Source organism: Miscanthus floridulus, chromosome 12 (genome assembly GCF_019320115.1).
Source record: "Miscanthus floridulus cultivar M001 chromosome 12, ASM1932011v1, whole genome shotgun sequence".
Classification (NCBI taxonomy): domain Eukaryota; kingdom Viridiplantae; phylum Streptophyta; class Magnoliopsida; order Poales; family Poaceae; genus Miscanthus; species Miscanthus floridulus.
The window spans coordinates 82,322,321-82,341,211 of record NC_089591.1 but is presented as its reverse complement, the minus strand read 5'-3'; positions in this window follow the sequence as shown (position 1 = coordinate 82,341,211).

Below are 18,891 nucleotides of genomic sequence, written 5' to 3'. Positions count from 1 at the left end.
AGACGGTGGGACAGGAGCAGTCGAGTCGGGCGCTGAGGTACGGTGAGAAATCTGGAAATGAGCTGCATCATCCTCTGACCCTGAACTCTAAGCAGTCTATCCCTCTATAGCTAGAAGTGAAGGTGAAGCGACCTGGGTCTGTTCAGTAACTAGCACGGCCTGTGACTCTAGAGGTGTCACTATAGGAAGTGGAGCCACATCTGTCGTTGTCGCTGTCGCTGAAGCGTCAAGTGTAGGAATGACTGTCTGAGGTGGCTCGGACAATGCAACAGACGACAGAATCATCTCTGTAGTCCCGGTAACTAGAGGAGTTGTGGTAGGGATAGGGACTCATAACTCTAGAGGTGTAGGATGTCCTGTAAGCTCACTAAAGGTAGCGTTAAGACTCCTGAAGACTGGGGTGTCCATCACTAACACTGAGAAACTCTGAATTGGAGTGAAGCCCATAACAATAGGAGCAAAATGAGGACCCTAAGCTATCACTGGTGAAGCAAACCACTAGGACACCTGCTCTGTAGGTGAAGCAAACTGAGTAGCTGGTTGTCCCTGACTCTGAAGCCCACTGGGCTGTACAGCTGGAGTCTCTAGAGTGGTGGTGGTAGGCTAGCCTATCTGAGGTGTAGACTGCTGAGGTGCAACCCCAATAGCAGTGAATACATGCTGCATGAAGCCAAGTAACTGCTGCTGAATCATAAGCTGCTGTGGCTACATGGCCTGCTGCTGCCTCTAAAACTCATCCTATCGTGCCTGGACCTAAGCAAGTGCAGTTGCGGTCTCCTATGCCTAGTGTGCCTGATCCTACCTGATCCGCTCGAGTATAGCAAGGAGTGCTAGGTCTGTCTGTGGTGGCTGTGGTGGAGCTAAGATGGAGCCACTAGCTTCTCTATCGTGTGGTCGAGGAGCTATCTACGGAATCGGCTGATAGTCATCATCTAAGCTGTCACACCGGTCGCTCTCGACCTCATCCTCCTATTGTGCATCAAGGTGCTCCTCCTCTGTCGCTGCAATGCCCCTAATGATCTCATCCTGCTAAGCTGCTATCTTTGGCACCTCAGAGCGATGGCTCAGCTGCGAGGTGTCCTCGCACGACTATGATGTAGCATCTAGCTCATGGCATACAATGGAAACTTAGTAGTAGCACCTATCCACTCTACCATAGTCTCTGGGGACTTGTGTGTAACTGCCTTTCTGTCAATAGAATATCATCGGCAATCCTCCGAGGGGTATCCCATGAAGGTAGATTTGTCGGTGGGGGTGCATGTAATCAGGAATCGGATGGTGACACAAGGCGCATAGACAACGATTTAGACAGGTTTGGGCCGTCTGATTGACGTAATACCCTACGTCCTATGTCTTTGGTGTATTGTATTGATCTAGATGTTGAGTAGGGGACCCCTGCCTCTCCTTATATACTCTGGAGGGGTAGGGTTACAAGGAAAGTATCTTATTTGATACTATACAATAGCTTGCGGTGCACGCCATGCATGCCTTGATCTTATGGGCTGGGCCACCTCTGATGGTGCGGCCCATGTCTTGTTTTGTGGATACCGGGGGCCATACCCCCATAGCTAGTCCCCGATCCTAACAGTAGGTGACGTAGTCACGTGATGCCAGGGTCAGAAAGAAGAAGACCAGCCAAGTAGGCAGCTAGTCCCCAGGCGTAGCCTCGAGATGAGAAAAGCGCACTTTCACCACAAGGTGAAGTGTGCCCACTTAGTCCCTGAGCCTGCTGGAAGATGAAGAATGAATCTTGTAGCATGGTCAAAGAAAAAGAAGTCCGAAAGCTTTGCCAATGTCATCCGACATGCGCGCATCAAGACCCTAGACGTGCTGCCCAAGATCAGCACCCTGATCCAAATAGCATGGAGCAGCTTGATAGCACACTGATGAGACGTAGCAAGATCCGACCACCAAGGGTGATGTCTGAGTACCGAGGAGTCCCTAGTGTAGCTGGCAATGTCCAAGCACCGAGGAGTCCCCGGTATAGCTGGCGATGTCCGAGCACCGAGGAGTCCCTAGTGTAGCTGGCGATGTCCGAGCATCGAGGAGTTCCCTGACGTAGCTGGCGATGTCCGAGCACCAAGGAGTTCCCCGACATAGCTGGCGATGTTCGAGCATCGAGGAGTTCCTCGGTGTAGCTGGCGATGTCCGAGGAGTCCCTGGCGTAGCTGGCGATGTCCGAGCACCGAGGAGTTCCCAGCAAAGCTAGCGAGGTCCGAGCACCGAGAAGTCCCCGGTGTAGCCAACTATGTCCGAGCACCGAGGAGTTCCCAATGAAGCTAGCGAGGTCCGAGCACCAAGGAGTCCCCGGTGTAGCTGGCGATGTCCAAGCACCAAGGAGTTCTCGGCATAGCTGGCGATGTCCGAGGAGTCATCGGCGTAGCTGGTGATGTTCGAGCACCGAGGAGTCTGTAACACCCTAGGTGTTTGTCCCCAGTTAACCAGCGGGTTTGAGCTCAAACATGACAGATCAAGTGGTGTTGAAGAAGTCAAAGTCAAATGTATGAAATCGAGCTCAACTTGAATTTGGATAAAACGCCTTGTTTACATGATAACCCTTTTCAAAATATATATTTGAGCGATGTTAATGAAACTGGTTTCATGTGTCTCACATCACCCTCTATCTATAGTGATCACTAGAAAAGTTTCATGACATTTGGAATCAAAAAGTCACATGAAATGATAAGTTATATCCTAGTTGGAATAGTTTTACTAAGTGCGTGAATTGCACTATTAAGCGAATGGAAATATAGGTCATTAACCAAACCTTGCAACCATGCCCAAATAACTTTACTTGAACTCTACAACAAAAGTCATGAAGGGTTCATGTTGAGCAAATGTCCAGAAAATGCTCCAATGGATCACAAAGGATAATTTAAGATTTATCGTGATGCTACATTCGTCAAAGTAGAACTGTAGGTTCTATACCAGTTTTGGTATGGAGCCCTAAATAAAAGTTGTAGTTCATGATGTGTAGAACAAACTTTGTTTTTGGAGCATACCCTAGTTCAGCATGGAAATAAGTCAAACAGAGGCTCAAAGTTGCAATCCGCTGCTGTTTTTGGACTTGCAAATTTGGCTAAGTGTTGGAGCTGATTTCAGTTTCAATGTACCCATATTTGGCGAATTTTAGTTTGCAAACCATTTCGAATCTGGCCAGACTCCTTTAATAAAAGTTGTAGTACTCATGTAGATAAACAACTTGTATTACTAAGGTTTTTGTTGAAACTGGACGTATTTAGGTGTATAAGGGGGAAAAGAATGTAGTTTCAGTCACCTCGTAACGGAACTGCAGAATTCGGTTTTGAGGTACCCTCCTTTTAAGATCCATATCTCCAAATCTAGGCCGAGTTAGCTCTAGATGATTAAAGCAATCTTGTTCACCTCACAAAGATCTACACATTTTACTCTTGCTCCGTGATCACAGGACCACCTCATAGGGAGTTAAAGGATGGAAAAGTTAGTGTTTCAGTTGTATTTTCGCGATGGTATTTCCTAATTAGCCGAAGCAGCAGCCATGTCCGACGCTCACAGGCTTTCAACGCCGCGTGGCCTCGCGCTGGCTCGCATGCTTGCCACGGCACCCCGCTCAACTCATCTTGGTCACTCGAGTGCCCTCCCTCCTCCCTCCTGCTCTCTCATTTCTCCCTTGCTCTCTGCTGCTTGCGCGTGGCTGCGTCCGCCACGGACGGCCGGCAGAGCTCGCTGCCACCGCCGCTCCCTTCTTCGTCCTCGCAGCCAATCACCGCACGGCCATGTCTAGTAGAGCCTCCACCGTAGAGCGGCCACGGACCTCCTTCGCAGCCAGCCGGCATGCCCTAGAGCTCCGCCGCCGTCGTGCAGTCGCCGGCTGCCGTCGCCTCCATCCGCCGGTGCGCGTGTGGCCGAGCCACCTTGGGCTACCTCCGGCTCAACCGAGCAGTCCCATGGATGCGTGTGGTCCCACCGATGCTCGCGCTGCCCTTCTCCTCGGCCTGCCACCGCCGGCGCTCGCCTGCCGAGGATGGCCGCGGTCACAGCCGCCTGCTCACATGGCCGGGAGGCCATGGGCCACCTCTGGTGGCGCTACGACCGGCTTCGGGTGTGCCTCGACGCCGCGGTCCTCGTCGGCCGCTTCCTCGCCGTCGTCAGACCCTAGCCGGCCGACATCGCGCGTTCCCGGCGATCCTCCTCCGCCTCCTCTGTAAATCCCGACCAGGGGCGTCATACGACAATTCGACGAAAATCAAGGGCCTAACTGTAATGTCATTGACTCAAGTGAATAGTGCCATAAGGACTGGTTTGTAATTATTTTGCAAGAACTTTGGAAATGCATAGTAATTCATAGGAAATTCGTAAAATAGTAAATGTGGACTTTTTGGAATCCTTGTGAAATTATCTATGCACTAGATCTATAATATTACATGTTTTACTTTAAAGTTTTAGCTGTAAAAATATATTTATGCAGCTAGGTTTGTAATGCTAGTGGTATTTGTCTTTTTCATAACTGTAGATCTAGGGCTCCAAATGAAGTAAAATTTTTGTGGCATGCTACTCATGTGATAGTTGATGTGTGGTAAAAATTTCATGAGTATTGGATGAAGTATGTGTGAGTTATTGGTTTATCTTGCTCTCACATGATTTCTTGCTTTAGCAACTTGTCTTTTTCATAGAGGTTGCTATACATATTCAAATGGGGTGAAATTTGTACAGTAGACTATTGAGAGGATATATGAGCCACTGTAATTTTTGTAGAATTTATTATATGCTTTTGGTATATGTTCATTAAGTCACCTTGTTATCTAAAATAAATTAAGAAATGCATTAAAAGAATTTATTTGGTCATGGACACTAGGTTTTCTGGTATTCTTTAGTCATGTGTGAAATGTTGGTTTAGCCCAATTATGAAATTGCAACATAAGTTAATAATTATTTTTTTGCCGGTGTGGTTTATGGACAGATCTGGGAACTTAGCAAAGTTCTTCATGATAATGTGCTTTGTTGTGAAACTTGTTTATACAAAAGTTGTAGATAATTCATGTATATACCTGCTGTTAAAATTTGGTGCCATTTGGCCAAGTAGTTTAAGAGTTACAGTTGTTTAAAGTTGGGTTATACAATTAATTGCTCTCTGTCTTGTTTAGACCAGTTTCTGTAAAGGTATAATTTTGATCTACTTAACTTGGGAATCATGCTGAGATGATTAAAGATGAAATGTAGATAATTTCCTAAGCTTTCCAGAATGTCTTGTTTCATATCATTTGGATTTATAAAACTCCAGATATGATTGATTTATGAAGCTGCTGTTTGCAAGTCCAGAAATTGGCATATTCTGGTTATAGTTGTTGCTTCACCTTGACTTGCTTTGCATGTTGCTAGGTGTGGTTCACGTCCTTGGTAATTAAGTTAAATACCCCTGAGATCTTGTGAGACTTATGTGTCATGTATAATATTCTTTGTTATCTTAGCATGATAGATTGTGTGATGTTAAGTTAAGCATCGCAAAGTACTTAAGTGTGTTTAGTGTAAACGATGCTTGTCTTGCTTGCTATTTGTGATGCGTCTCATGGCACTATTCTTCATATTCATGCACTTGCATCTTGCATCTCATCTAGGTACGCTAGATGCATCACGTGAAGGACGAGATGTTGGAGCCAAACCCGAAGATGGTGTTGGTGGATCCATCCCGAGGATGGAAGGACCCTGGAGTGCATGCCTAGAGTGGAGATGTCGTCAAGACGGAGCGAGCTAACTTGACTGATTCGTGTTGGATCCCAGGCAAGCCCCGGAGCATATTAAGCCTCCTAATTTCCGAAATACAGTTAAAGTATTAATGTTACATATATATATTGTTGCATTAAGTTTAGGTGTTGGATGCAAACACTTGCTGCATTGGTTATCCAATCCTTGTCCAGATATTTATACCCTGAATCCTATATAGCTCAGGTTTGTGTAGTGCTTAGCCCTGCTTTAACACGGTAGAAGTCAGGTGATTTCCTGTCACCTACGAGATATAGGAAGATACATATGGCACGGTTGGCTATATTTGCTATCGTGGAAAAGAACCTGGCTTAATTTGAAATGAAGACCGGGCGGAGGCTTGCCGGTTTGCAGTGACTCCATCTATGTCGCTTAAGGACTGGATCTTGGAGCCTTTCCTGTTCATGTTGAACGCATGCCTCTCTCTTAGTTGGTCGGCCCGATGACCGACCGCGAAGCCGAGTAGCTCACCTCAGGCTGGGAGTCGATAAGTATAAAGTGCGCCTCGGAAGGGAGCCGTAGGCGTGAGTCCAAGGGCAGGTGATTTAAAAGTCCTGATCGTCCTGGCAGAAGGGTAATCCCTGAGAGTGCTGGTGCTGATCGAACCCGCGAATTTGGTTCCTGAGATGTCCCAAAGGTGACCCACGGCTACCCTTGCAATGTATGCCAGGGTGAGAGTTCGGAATACCCCCTCAGCTGAGTTGTAATTCGATTCGAATCGCCGTCTCTCCCGGTTAGTGAGAACTTGACGGGCTTATCTCCAATGTAGATACACTAAACAACATAATGGTTCGGAAATGATGATATGATGATGATAGCCTTATTATACCTACTATGGTTAATATTGATTGCTCCTAATAAGTGAGTGCTCTAGTACAGGTGCAAATCTAGTAGACAGGTAAATAATGATAAGCTTGACGCGAAGTTTAAATTGGTTACTATATTCATAAGCTCTTTTATGCACCTGTGTCAAGCTAGCCCACCTCATAAGCCTTGCATTACCCTTGGTGTCATTTGTTTTGGTTTCTGACGGGTAAGTCTGGCTGAGTACATTCGAGTACTCAGGGTTTATCCCACCATGTTGCAGGTGAAGTTCTTGGCCTGTTGAAGATGGTGGCTAACCGTCGATGGGCTCGGTGATTCTATAGTTACTTCTCATCTATATGCTTTTGTCGGATGATGTCACTTATGCTAGCATGGTATTTGGAAAATATATTAATGTAATCTTTTGAAAGCTATGTTGTTTTCACTAATCGGTTTTGCAACCCAAACTTGTACTATTATTTGTGAATCCATTTATAATATTAATTTCCGCTGCAACCCTGCGTATGTGATGTGTATTTGCTTAATCACGCGATCTTAGTTGTGATGTTGATTTACCGAGGTCTTTCGGGACACTCGGCGGACTACCAGGTTTATATGAGTGAAAGTATGTGTGTGTCAACGTGTTAGCGGGGACAGCCGTACTTGATCTTGTATAAATTGGGCGGTTCTGTTACAGCTGGCATCAGAGCAAGATTAAGCATAATACTGTCATGTACATTGTTTTAAAAACAAAGTTTTGGTTTTAAAAAGCCTATTTTAACTAAAACTTTAGCTACAAGCAAATTTGTCAAAACTAATTTGCAAAACTATGCTAGCGACATCCTCCTTTATGCCCAGTTAAGGACTATTAGGTGGCTATCTAAGTACTAACATGGGGGTTTTTACTTTCGTCGTCCATACGGCGTGCTATTGTATGGATGCCATTCGTTTGAATGGTAATGTATGGATCAATTGCCTCTACGCCCAGGTAAGTGTGAGTTGTGAGAGCATGACCGTCCAACTGTCGGTCTAGGGGAAAGTTAGCTATGGTTACTGGAATATTTACATATCACACACATGTATATATGAAGGTACTTAATTGCGGGTATATTTATCGGGTAGCTATGGATATCGAAGTATATACATTTGGGGATGTATATATGCAGAGTATCTTAGTTTACTGCTTTCATTGTGTGCTTATTTATCTCTTGTGGGGATGGGCTGCAATGAAATTGCCTGCAGGTACGCTAACCACGAATGCGTAGATTGAATGTAGCTGACGACTAGCTATATATCGAGAGAGTACGTGTTATGCCACCGACATAGAACGGGATTGCCACCTTAGGCTGGCAATTTTGTGAGGACGAATAGGACGAGCATGCATCATGATTGTGCTTGTGCATAAATATGCTTCCCTCACCTTGTTCTAATACTAAGTAACTTGTGATCAATGTGATGTTACTATCTTCCCTGTATGAAGCTAGACAAAATGCCTTGTCCCATGCTGCTTGAATAGCTATGCTTGAAGGTAGTGTGTGATTAGTTTTGTCTTGTATGTTGCTTCCAAAGGAAATAGATGACAAGTTATTAATTGGCAAAAAGTTCACCCCTTTTAAAACTAAATTGCTAAATGTAAGTAACACTTGTTTTGTAGAGATATCCACCTACTCAGTAAAAAGGAAATAAAAGATAACAGTGCCTTACCACCATGTTTTGCCTGTTATGGGTAGTGGTGTTGTTGTAGGTGACTGCTTGTTATGTACGAGCTTTGTGCTTCGTAATAGCCATTTAAGCTAATTGGATTGAGTGTTTCGAAATGCTCGCTTAAGACCATGATGTAGGCATGGATGCTCGTTATCTCGGTAGTGCCATAGTTGTCACCCTTTTGCCCTCGGTAAGCATATGAGTGTGGAAGAGCGCTATCCTGGAGCAGCGTCCAAGTTTTGATAATCTCATGGTCGTCACCTCCAATTAAGTTCTCTCTTAGGAACCTGAGCCTGCACACATGGTCGCTAGCCTTGAACGTTGTGCTACGAAGACTTTATCTATGCCTTTGCTTGACCTTAGGCCCAAGCTTAGTTCCCTTGAATGCTTGCATGTTTCGTGGTTGTCCCGCTCCTGTGTGGGAGGACCCTGCTCAAAAATCCTTGTTAGATCTTATTGCTCCTTCTTCTACTGATGATCTGGTGCAACGCTAATCGCTATCTACCCTGGCTTTGGAACCTTTTCCTCACAGATCATGTCATTACTTTATCAACTCAATCCCTAGTTAGTGTATTGGCTATGTTTGCCTCCAGCCCTTTCAAGTCTCTAGAAGTTTATCAGTCTTGGTCTCATGTTGTTGCTCGGCAAGACCAAATCGCATGTTAATCTTTATCTGGTAATCACTTTGGTGGACACGAGGCATATATGGAATTTAAGCAAGAGTCTCTTGCTTAGTTGCCTTCGGCAATTAGGCTATGTTCTTTTGCGTTGTGTTTTGATCTTCTGATCGCCTCCTTGTTGATTCCTAACCTCGTGACTATCCTTGTTTGCTATCCCTCCTTTGCATAGTGCTTGTTCTTATGACCCCATCTGTGCAACTTGAAATTTCACTTTGGGTGTGTGATTAGTAATGGTGTTATGAGTTGCAACTACGGTGCCACGACGGAACCTAGGGCCTCCTTGTGGCCGGCCGACACATGGTTGTGCTGCTGGGTGCGCGTAGGTATCGAGGTTTCTAGTCATGATCCATTGCAGAACTGTACCAATGTGCTATTTTCATGTGAGCTCTTCCTTGGTTATCTGTCCATATCTAATCGGAAGATCCTGATATTAGACCAAAAGTAGTAGAGCTTCCTTCTGAAGTCATCCAGAGGATAACCTTTGAAGAATAGGTCACTGACATGAACATAAACAAACTGCAAGAGGTGGTAGACCAGTGACTCTACTTGATGGTCCCTGTAATGATGTCGGTCATCTAGTGAGCAACTTATGTCATCCTCGTTGGATAAAAAATGGCACATAACGCTTAATGTTGGACAAGTTGTTAGTCAGATAAGAATTTAACGTCACATTATGATTATGACCTGGCTATCCAAGTCTTGATCATTATGTGCATGCGGATCGCACAGTCGAGATCAATCATCTCTAGTGTGACCCCTTGTCTGCTGACTTCGATGGCGACCATCTGTTATGCGTCAATCACAACTATTGTTGGCAAGAGTGGAGATTTGGAATTTTTAGTGTTGAGAGCCAACTGATTAGTTACTAGTATGAAGCTTCACCTCCCGCTAGGTGACAACTTGTTGCTAATTATGAAGGCTATGTCTCGCAGAGCAATGTTAAACAATGAAATAGCAAGTCGTTAGTAATGTAACTACTGCCTTGTTTTCCAAAACCTGTGCTATCAAGTCAATTCCATCTTGGACAATCACACAGATAGTACAAGATGTTGTATCGGCTATGTAGGAGCTAGCGAAAGCACGTCCCTAGTTTCAGTCAGCATCTTTGTGCCCTTAGGTGCCACTAACACCTGTGTCCAGACTCTATTGGACGTAGTGCCAGAGAATATTCAGAAATGGTTCCTTGTCTCTGTAGGAATGCCCTACATGTGGAATAATGCTTTGTGCCCTGCGAAAACAGCCCACAAGTCCAATGCTTGTGCATCATCAAGTTGGTGTCTAGATCAACGGCTGAAATTGTTACCTAAGAAACATGTCAGGAAGACTATAGCCTCCATCTTCAGCTAGAGAAAGGCTGCTGCTGCTATGAGAAAGATTAGAGAGTGCCAAACACACACCTCAACGTGTGGAGCAAAGAAAAGGGAGGACACGAAATTTGTCCAGATTTTGTGGCACTAAACCGGTTATCTTCAAGCCGGCGATTAGTGACTCAAACGAGGTTGGATTGACCCCAAACTTGGTGATCTCATTCCTTACTTAGGACCCTTCAATGTCTTAAGTTGGTTTGAGTATTGGTTGAGTAAAACATCGGATTTAAGAGATATCTTGTCGGCTCGCTTTGCTGCCATTTCAGAACAGAGTAGTTTTGGTAGATGAATTGTTTGGATGGTTAAACGGTGTCCAGTTGAGTTGAATTTTGGTGAGTAGTCAGAAGACATATGGATCTACATGCCCACCAAAATTTGTGCATATTGGTGCAGTAGTTTGTGAGATATGAGTAGAAAACCGAGGGGTACAGAATCTGCCATTCTCCGGTAACTGTGCTCATTCCTCGCATAAGAAAGTTATGATAGTGGTAGATGTCCCGGTGTGGAGCATGGACGGGATCTTCTGTTGGATGACCCTTTAGTGGTCTCAAGTATGCTATTTTACACCCTTTTGTTTTGCTTTTGCTTTCTCATATCAACAATGTACGAGCAGCCTAGGTGTTCTACAATCAACTTGTACCATTGCGAGTCGAAAGCAATTCGAAAGGTGTCAAACCGCAGATTTCAGATCATGGATTTGAGATATTGATTGACCCTAGGACGGAAGCCTCAATGTCATATGTAGTTCTAGAAGGCTAGTGTTGCTATGATGCAAGTCATCTCAACTTACTGCGCGACTGCACCATGAAGGAAAATTGTACTCAACCTACTTGGTAGTGAACTATTTCTCTAGTCTGGAGAATAGTTGCAACCTTTGTTGTCCTCCAAGCCTCGCGAACATCCTTCTTCAGCTATGCATTCCACTATGGACTTATCTTTGGTAATGGTTTTCCAATGTTAACATATTTTGGTACCTTCTTTGTGTTTTACCCAAGAGGTTGCATCGGATTCTACCCAGGTAGCTGTTGCCATTTGAATTTGAAGGATACCCTTAAATCATGATCGTCGAAAATGCTGAGCAGACAGAGTCAGCTATCACATTCATCACTCCCCTAACAGACTCAGATAATGCAGTGTTGTCACCAGAGAAAGAGAACTGCACATATGGAATAGTTGTACTCAAGCCACTTTGGTAGAAGACTGCATTTCAAACTTTGTGAACAAACATGGAACCATTGCAATGAGTATCCTTCAGAAGATTACGGTCTAGTACGAAGTTCATATGGCCTATACTATATTTCCTAGAGAAGAAAATCTTTGTGAGTAGTTAGTTTGCGATCCAACACACTCTCCGTATACCAAGAACGAAGTACGGTGCTATCTTGGATTCCTCCCAAAGTAACTATGCTTCATGGAAGTCAATGAAGGAAATTCTTCATACAGAATTCACTGCAAAGAGCGCATATCAGAAAGATATCTTCACCAGATTAGCCTCTCTGATGCTCGAAACTAAGCGACCTAACGCCATCGCTGATGTTGGGAATAAGGATAACATGCTTCTCTTCCCTTGAAGTCTTTCGCCCTGAATCTCGGGACGAGATTCTTTTAAGGGGGGAGGGTTGTAACACCCCAGGTGTTTGTCCCCAGTTAACCAGCGGGTTTGAGCTCAAACATGACAGATCAAGTGGTGTTGAAGAAGTCAAAGTCAAATGTATGAAATCGAGCTCAACTTGAATTTGGATAAAACGCCTTGTTTACATGATAACCCTTTTCAAAATATATATTTGAGCGATGTTAATGAAACTGGTTTCATGTGTCTCACATCACCCTCTATCTATAGTGATCACTGGAAAAGTTTCATGACATTTGGAATCAAAAAGTCACATGAAATGATAAGTTATATCCTAGTTGGAATAGTTTTACTAAGTGCGTGAATTGCACTATTAAGCGAATGGAAATATAGGTCATTAACCAAACCTTGCAACCATGCCCAAATAACTTTACTTGAACTCTACAACAAAAGTCATGAAGGGTTCATGTTGAGCAAATGTCCAGAAAATGATCCAATGGATCACAAAGGATAATTTAAGATTTATCGTGATGCTACATTCGTCAAAGTAGAACTGTAGGTTCTATACCAGTTTTGGTATGGAGCCCTAAATAAAAGTTGTAGTTCATGATGTGTAGAACAAACTTTGTTTTTGGAGCATACCCTAGTTCAGCATGGAAATAAGTCAAACAGAGGCTCAAAGTTGCAATCCGCTGCTGTTTTTGGACTTGCAAATTTGGCTAAGTGTTGGAGCTGATTTCAGTTTCAATGTACCCATATTTGGCGAATTTTAGTTTGCAAACCATTTCGAATCTGGCCAGACTCCTTTAATAAAAGTTGTAGTACTCATGTAGATAAACAACTTGTATTACTAAGGTTTTTGTTGAAACTGGACGTATTTAGGTGTATAAGGGGGAAAAGAATGCAGTTTCAGTCACCTCATAACGGAACTGCAGAATTCGGTTTTGAGGTACCCTCCTTTGAAGCTCCATATCTCCAAATCTAGGTCGAGTTAGCTCTAGATGATTAAAGCAATCTTGTTCACCTCACAAAGATCTACACATTTTACTCTTGCTCCGTGATCACAGGACCACCTCATAGGGAGTTAAAGGATGGAAAAGTTAGTGTTTCAGTTGTATTTTCGCGATGGTATTTCCTAATTAGCCGAAGCAGCAGCCATGTCCGACGCTCACAGGCTTTCAACGCCGCATGGCCTCGCGCTGGCTCGCATGCTTGCCACGGCGCCCCGCTCAGCTCGTCTTGGTCACCCGAGCGCCCTCCCTCCTCCCTCCTGCTCTCTCATTTCTCCCTTGCTCTCTGTTGCTTGCGCGCGGCCGCGTCCGCCACGGACGGCCGGCAGAGCTCGCTGCCACCGCCGCTCCCTTCTTCGTCCTCGCAGCCAATCACCGCACAGCCATGTCCAGCAGAGCCTCCACCGTAGAGCGGCCACGGACCTCCTTCGCAGCCAGCCGGCATGCCCTAGAGCTCCGCCGCCGTCGTGCAGTCGCCGGCCGCTGTCGCCTCCGTCCGCCGGTGCGCGTGTGGCCGAGCCACCTCGGGCTACCTCTGGCTCAACCGAGCAGTCCCATGGATGCGTGTGGTCCCACCGGTGCTCGCGCTGCCCTTCTCCTCGGCCCGCCGCCGCCGGTGCTCGCCTGCCGAGGATGGCCGTGGTCACAGCCGCCTGCTCACATGGCCGGGAGGCCATGGGCCACCTCTGGTGGCGCTACGACCGGCTTCGGGTGTGCCTCGACGCCGCGGTCCTCGTCGGCCGCTTCCTCGCCGTCGTCAGACCCTAGCCGTCCGACATCGCGCGTTCCCGGCGATCCTCCTCCGCCTCCTCTGTAAATCCCGACCAGGGGCGTCATATGACAATTCGACGAAAATCAAGGGCCTAACTGCAATGTCATTGACTCAAGTGAATAGTGCCGTAAGGAATGGTTTGTAATTATTTTGCAAGAACTTTGGAAATGCATAGTAATTCATAGGAAATTCGTAAAATAGTAAATGTGGACTTTTTGGAATCCTTGTGAAATTATATATGCACTAGATCTATAATATTACATGTTTTACTTTAAAGTTTTAGCTGTAAAAATATATTTATGCAGCTAGGTTTGTAATGCTAGTGGTATTTGTCTTTTTCATAACTGTAGATCTAGGGCTCCAAATGAAGTGAAATTTTTGTGGCATGCTACTCATGTGATAGTTGATGTGTGGTAAAAATTTCATGAGTATTGGATGAAGTATGTGTGAGTTATTGGTTTATCTTGCTCTCACATGATTTCTTGCTTTAGCAACTTGTCTTTTTCATAGAGGTTGCTATACATATTCAAATGGGGTGAAATTTGTACAGTAGACTATTGAGAGGATATATGAGCCACTGTAATTTTTGTAGAATTTATTATATGCTTTTGGTATATGTTCATTAAGTCACCTTGTTATCTAAAATAAATTAAGAAATGCATTAAAAGAATTTATTTGGTCATGGACACTAGGTTTTCTGGTGTTCTTTAGTCATGTGTGAAATGTTGGTTTAGCCCAATTATGAAATTGCAACATAAGTTAATAATTATTTTCTTGCCGGTGTGGTTTATGGACAGATCTGGGAACTTAGCAAAGTTCTTCATGATAATGTGCTTTGTTGTGAAACTTGTTTATACAAAAGTTGTAGATAATTCATGTATATACCTGCTGTTAAAATTTGGTGCCATTTGGCCAAGTAGTTTAAGAGTTACAGTTGTTTAAAGTTGGGTTATACAATTAATTGCTCTCTGTCTTGTTTAGACCAGTTTCTGTAAAGGTATAATTTTGATCTACTTAACTTGGGAATCATGCTGAGATGATTAAAGATGAAATGTAGATAATTTCCTAAGCTTTCCAGAATGTCTTGTTTCATATCATTTGGATTTATAAAACTCCATATATGATTGATTTATGAAGCTGCTGTTTGCAAGTCCAGAAATTGGCATATTCCGGTTATAGTTGTTGCTTCACCTTGACTTGCTTTGCATGTTGCTAGGTGTGGTTCACGTCCTTGGTAATTAAGTTAAATACCCCTGAGATCTTGTGAGACTTATGTGTCATGTATAATATTCTTTGTTATCTTAGCATGATAGATTGTGTGATGTTGAGTTAAGCATCGCAAAGTACTTAAGTGTGTTTAGTGTAAACGATGCTTGTCTTGCTTGCTATTTGTGATGCGTCTCATGGCACTATTCTTCATATTCATGCACTTGCATCTTGCATCTCATCTAGGTACGCTAGATGCACCACATGAAGGATGAGATGTTGGAGCCAAACCCGAAGATGGTGTTGGTGGATCCATCCCGAGGATGGAAGGACCCTGGAGTGCATGCCTAGAGTGGAGATGTCGTCAAGACGGAGCAAGCTAACTTGACTGATTCGTGTCGGATCCCAGGCAAGCCCCGGAGCATATTAAGCCTCCTAATTTCCGAAATACAGTTAAAGTATTAATGTTACATATATATATTGTTGCATTAAGTTTAGGTGTTGGATGCAAACACTTGCTGCATTGGTTATCCAATCCTTGTTCAAATATTTATACCCTGAATCCTATATAGCTCAGGTTTGTGTAGTGCTTAGCCCTGCTTTAACATGGTAGAAGTCAGGTGATTTCCTGTCACCTGCGAGATATAGGAAGATACATATGGCACGGTTGGCTATATTTGCTATCGTGGAAAAGAACCTGGCTTAATTTGAAATGAAGACCGGGCGGAGGCTTGCCGGTTTGCAGTGACTCCGTCTGTGTCGCTTAAGGACTGGATCTTGGAGCCTTTCCTGTTCATGTTGAACGCATGCCTCTCTCTTAGTTGGCCGGCCCGATGACCGACCGCGAAGCCGAGTAGCTCACCTCAGGCCGGGAGTCGATAAGTATAAAGTGCGCCTCGAAAGGGAGCCGTAGGCGTGAGTCCAAGGGCAGGTGATTTAAAAGTCCTGATCGTCCTGGCAGAAGGGTAATCCCTGAGAGTGCTGGCGCTGATCAAACCCGCGAATTTGGTTCCTGAGATGTCCCAAAGGTGACCCACGGCTACCCTTGCAATGTATGCCAGGGTGAGAGTTAGGAATACCCCCTCAGCTGAGTTGTAATTCGATTTGAATCGCCGTCTCTCCCGGTTAGTGAGAACTTGACGGGCTTATCTCCAATGTAGATACACTAAACAACATAATGGTTTGGAAATGATGATATGATGATGACAGCCTTATTATACCTACTATGGTTAATATTGATTGCTCCTAATAAGTAAGTGCTCTAGTACAGGTGCAAATCTAGTAGACAGGTAAATAATGATAAGCTTGACGCGAAGTTTAAATTGGTTACTATATTCATAAGCTCTTTTATGCACCTGTGTCAAGCTAGCCCATCTCATAAGCCTTGCATTACCCTTGGTGTCATTTGTTTTGGTTTCCGACGGGTAAGTCTGGCTGAGTACATTCGAGTACTCAGGGTTTATCCCACCATGTTGCAGGTGAAGTTCTTGGCCTGTTGAAGATGGTGGCTAACCGTCGATGGGCTCGGTGATTCTATAGTTACTTCTCATCTATATGCTTTTGTCGGATGATGTCACTTATGCTAGCATGGTATTTGGAAAATATATTAATGTAATCTTTTGAAAGCTATGTTGTTTTCACTAATCGGTTTTGCAACCTAAACTTGTACTATTATTTGTGAATCCATTTGTAATATTAATTTCCGCTGCAACCCTGCGTATGTGATGTGTATTTGCTTAATCACGCGATCTTGGTTGTGATGTTGATTTACCGAGGTCTTTCGGGACACTCGGCGGACTACCGGGTTTATATGAGTGAAAGTATGCGTGTGTCAACATGTTAGCGGGGACAGCCATACTTGATCTTGTATAAATTGGGCGGTTCTGTTATAGAGTCCCCGGTGTAGCTGGCGATGTCCGAGCACAGAGGAGTTCCCGATGAAGCTGGTGAGGTCCAAGCACCAAGGAGTCCCCAGCGTAGCTAGCGATGTCCGAGCACCGAGGAGTCCCCAGCGTAGCTGGTGATGTCCGAGGAGTCCCCAGCATAGCTGGCGATGTTAGAGCACCGAGGAGTTCCTGGCGAAGCTAGCGAGGTCCGAGCACCGAGGAGTCCCCGACATAGCTAGCGATATCTGAGCACCGAGGAGTCTCCGGTGAAGCTGGCGAGGTCTGAGCACCAAGGAGTTCCTGGCGAAGCTGGCGAGGTCCGAGCATCGAGGAGTCCCCAGCATAGCTGGCGATGTCCGAGCACCGAGGAGTCCCCAGCGTAGCTGGTGATGTTCGAGCACCAACGTAGCTAGCGACGTTCGTATGGTGAAGTGTGCCCACTTAGTACTCGAGCACAAAGAATCCGAGTGCCGAGGAGTAACCGGCGTAGCTAGCGATGAAGCACGAGTGACGAATAGTCTGGTCAACTGGTCAGCAGCGAAGTAAGCATTGAGTAGAAGCGACCGGCGAATAGTCCAATCAACTGGTCGACGATGGAGTTCATGAACCAAGTGGTCCGACCAGTTGATCGGTGGACAAGTCCGAGCACCAGGTGGTCCGATCACTTGGACGATGATCCTGCAATACAAATATGTAGAACAGGTAGTACATGATGTAAAAATATATGAACTCCGGAGAAAAATCAGCAATGGTGATGAAATAGCGTATGCAGCTCGGCGATCAGTTGGTGTGAAGATGTATTTATATTTAATACAAACCGCCTGAACAGTTAGTGTGTAGCTGAGTCTCCAGCCCTAGCTAGCCTGTTAACCATAACGTCAAGTGCGAAGCCCGTGCACGTGTAGGAGGAACATGCGTGACCAAGAAACTGCAGCTGACCACCCATAACACAGAGCATGGAGCCCATAGCATGTGTAGGGAGGAGCCAGAGACAGGGCCATCTCTGGGGACATCCGTGCGTCCACATGACTCTTCGGGGGTTCAGAAAATCGTTTGGAGAGCAAACATGGAGAAAACAGCTCGGAGAAACATTACGGCGATATATGGAGACTGGAGAATATTTAGAAGAATATTAAAGCTATGACTTAGCTTGATTGGTGGTCGAGTGGATTAGTCGGTGAGCCGTAGTTGATGCCAGCTAATCCCTTGTTGGACTGCGTTAGCCGTAAGAGGGCCAGAACCCATGGGCGTGTAGAGTTGTAGTCCGATCCAAAAATGTGGCCCAGGTGACCTGCCCGTAGGTGAGGTCACCGCGGAGGAACCTGAGATGGCGGAGTCATCCAGATCGATGTTGAAGTTGTTCATCATGGTTGATGAAGTAAGCCAGTCGAATTGCTCCTCGGTAGATTCCTGATCAAGCCGAGTAGATCTTGGTCGTTTGGTACTCGTTCACGAATTGCATGTCAGGTCCGAGTAGTCGAAGTTATAGGCGAGCGCCACGATGAAGTCTAGCATGACGGTGCCCATGTATATACCTTTTGCATATACTTAGAAATATTTGAATCATGATGATGTCTTTGGTGTGCATGTACTCATAGGTGTTCATACTTGCATGACTAGCTTGCATGTTGATACACATTCGATCTGCTACTTTGTGGCAGAACCTCCTAAATTATAGGACCCACATGCACCTATCACTGTCCAACGACCTCTGACGACTATGCATATGTTTCCGATAACTTAAGAAGACTGTCGGGTGTCCTCGGAGAACCCCGAATCATCCACAATTTCTGAGCAGGATCCCATTACAGAGTCATTGCAATATTACAACATTTATTCAAATATCTACATCAGAGTAAAATAGCGAAAGTCTTACAATAACTTAGTTTACAAAATAGTTGTTTCAAACCTTACAAACTAAGTTTGATTATTATTACAAAACATAGTAGTGGAGTGGCATTATAACATAGTATAAAACACACAAATAAACTGCCCTACCCAAGGGCCACACATTTACTTCTCATCGTCAGATCGGACAATAGTCATGCAGCACGATCCAAAACATATCTGCTCATGAGGCTCACCTGCAACAAGGGTCAACGAACCCTGAGTACAAAAGTACTCAACAAGACATAACCGAAATAAAACTGATA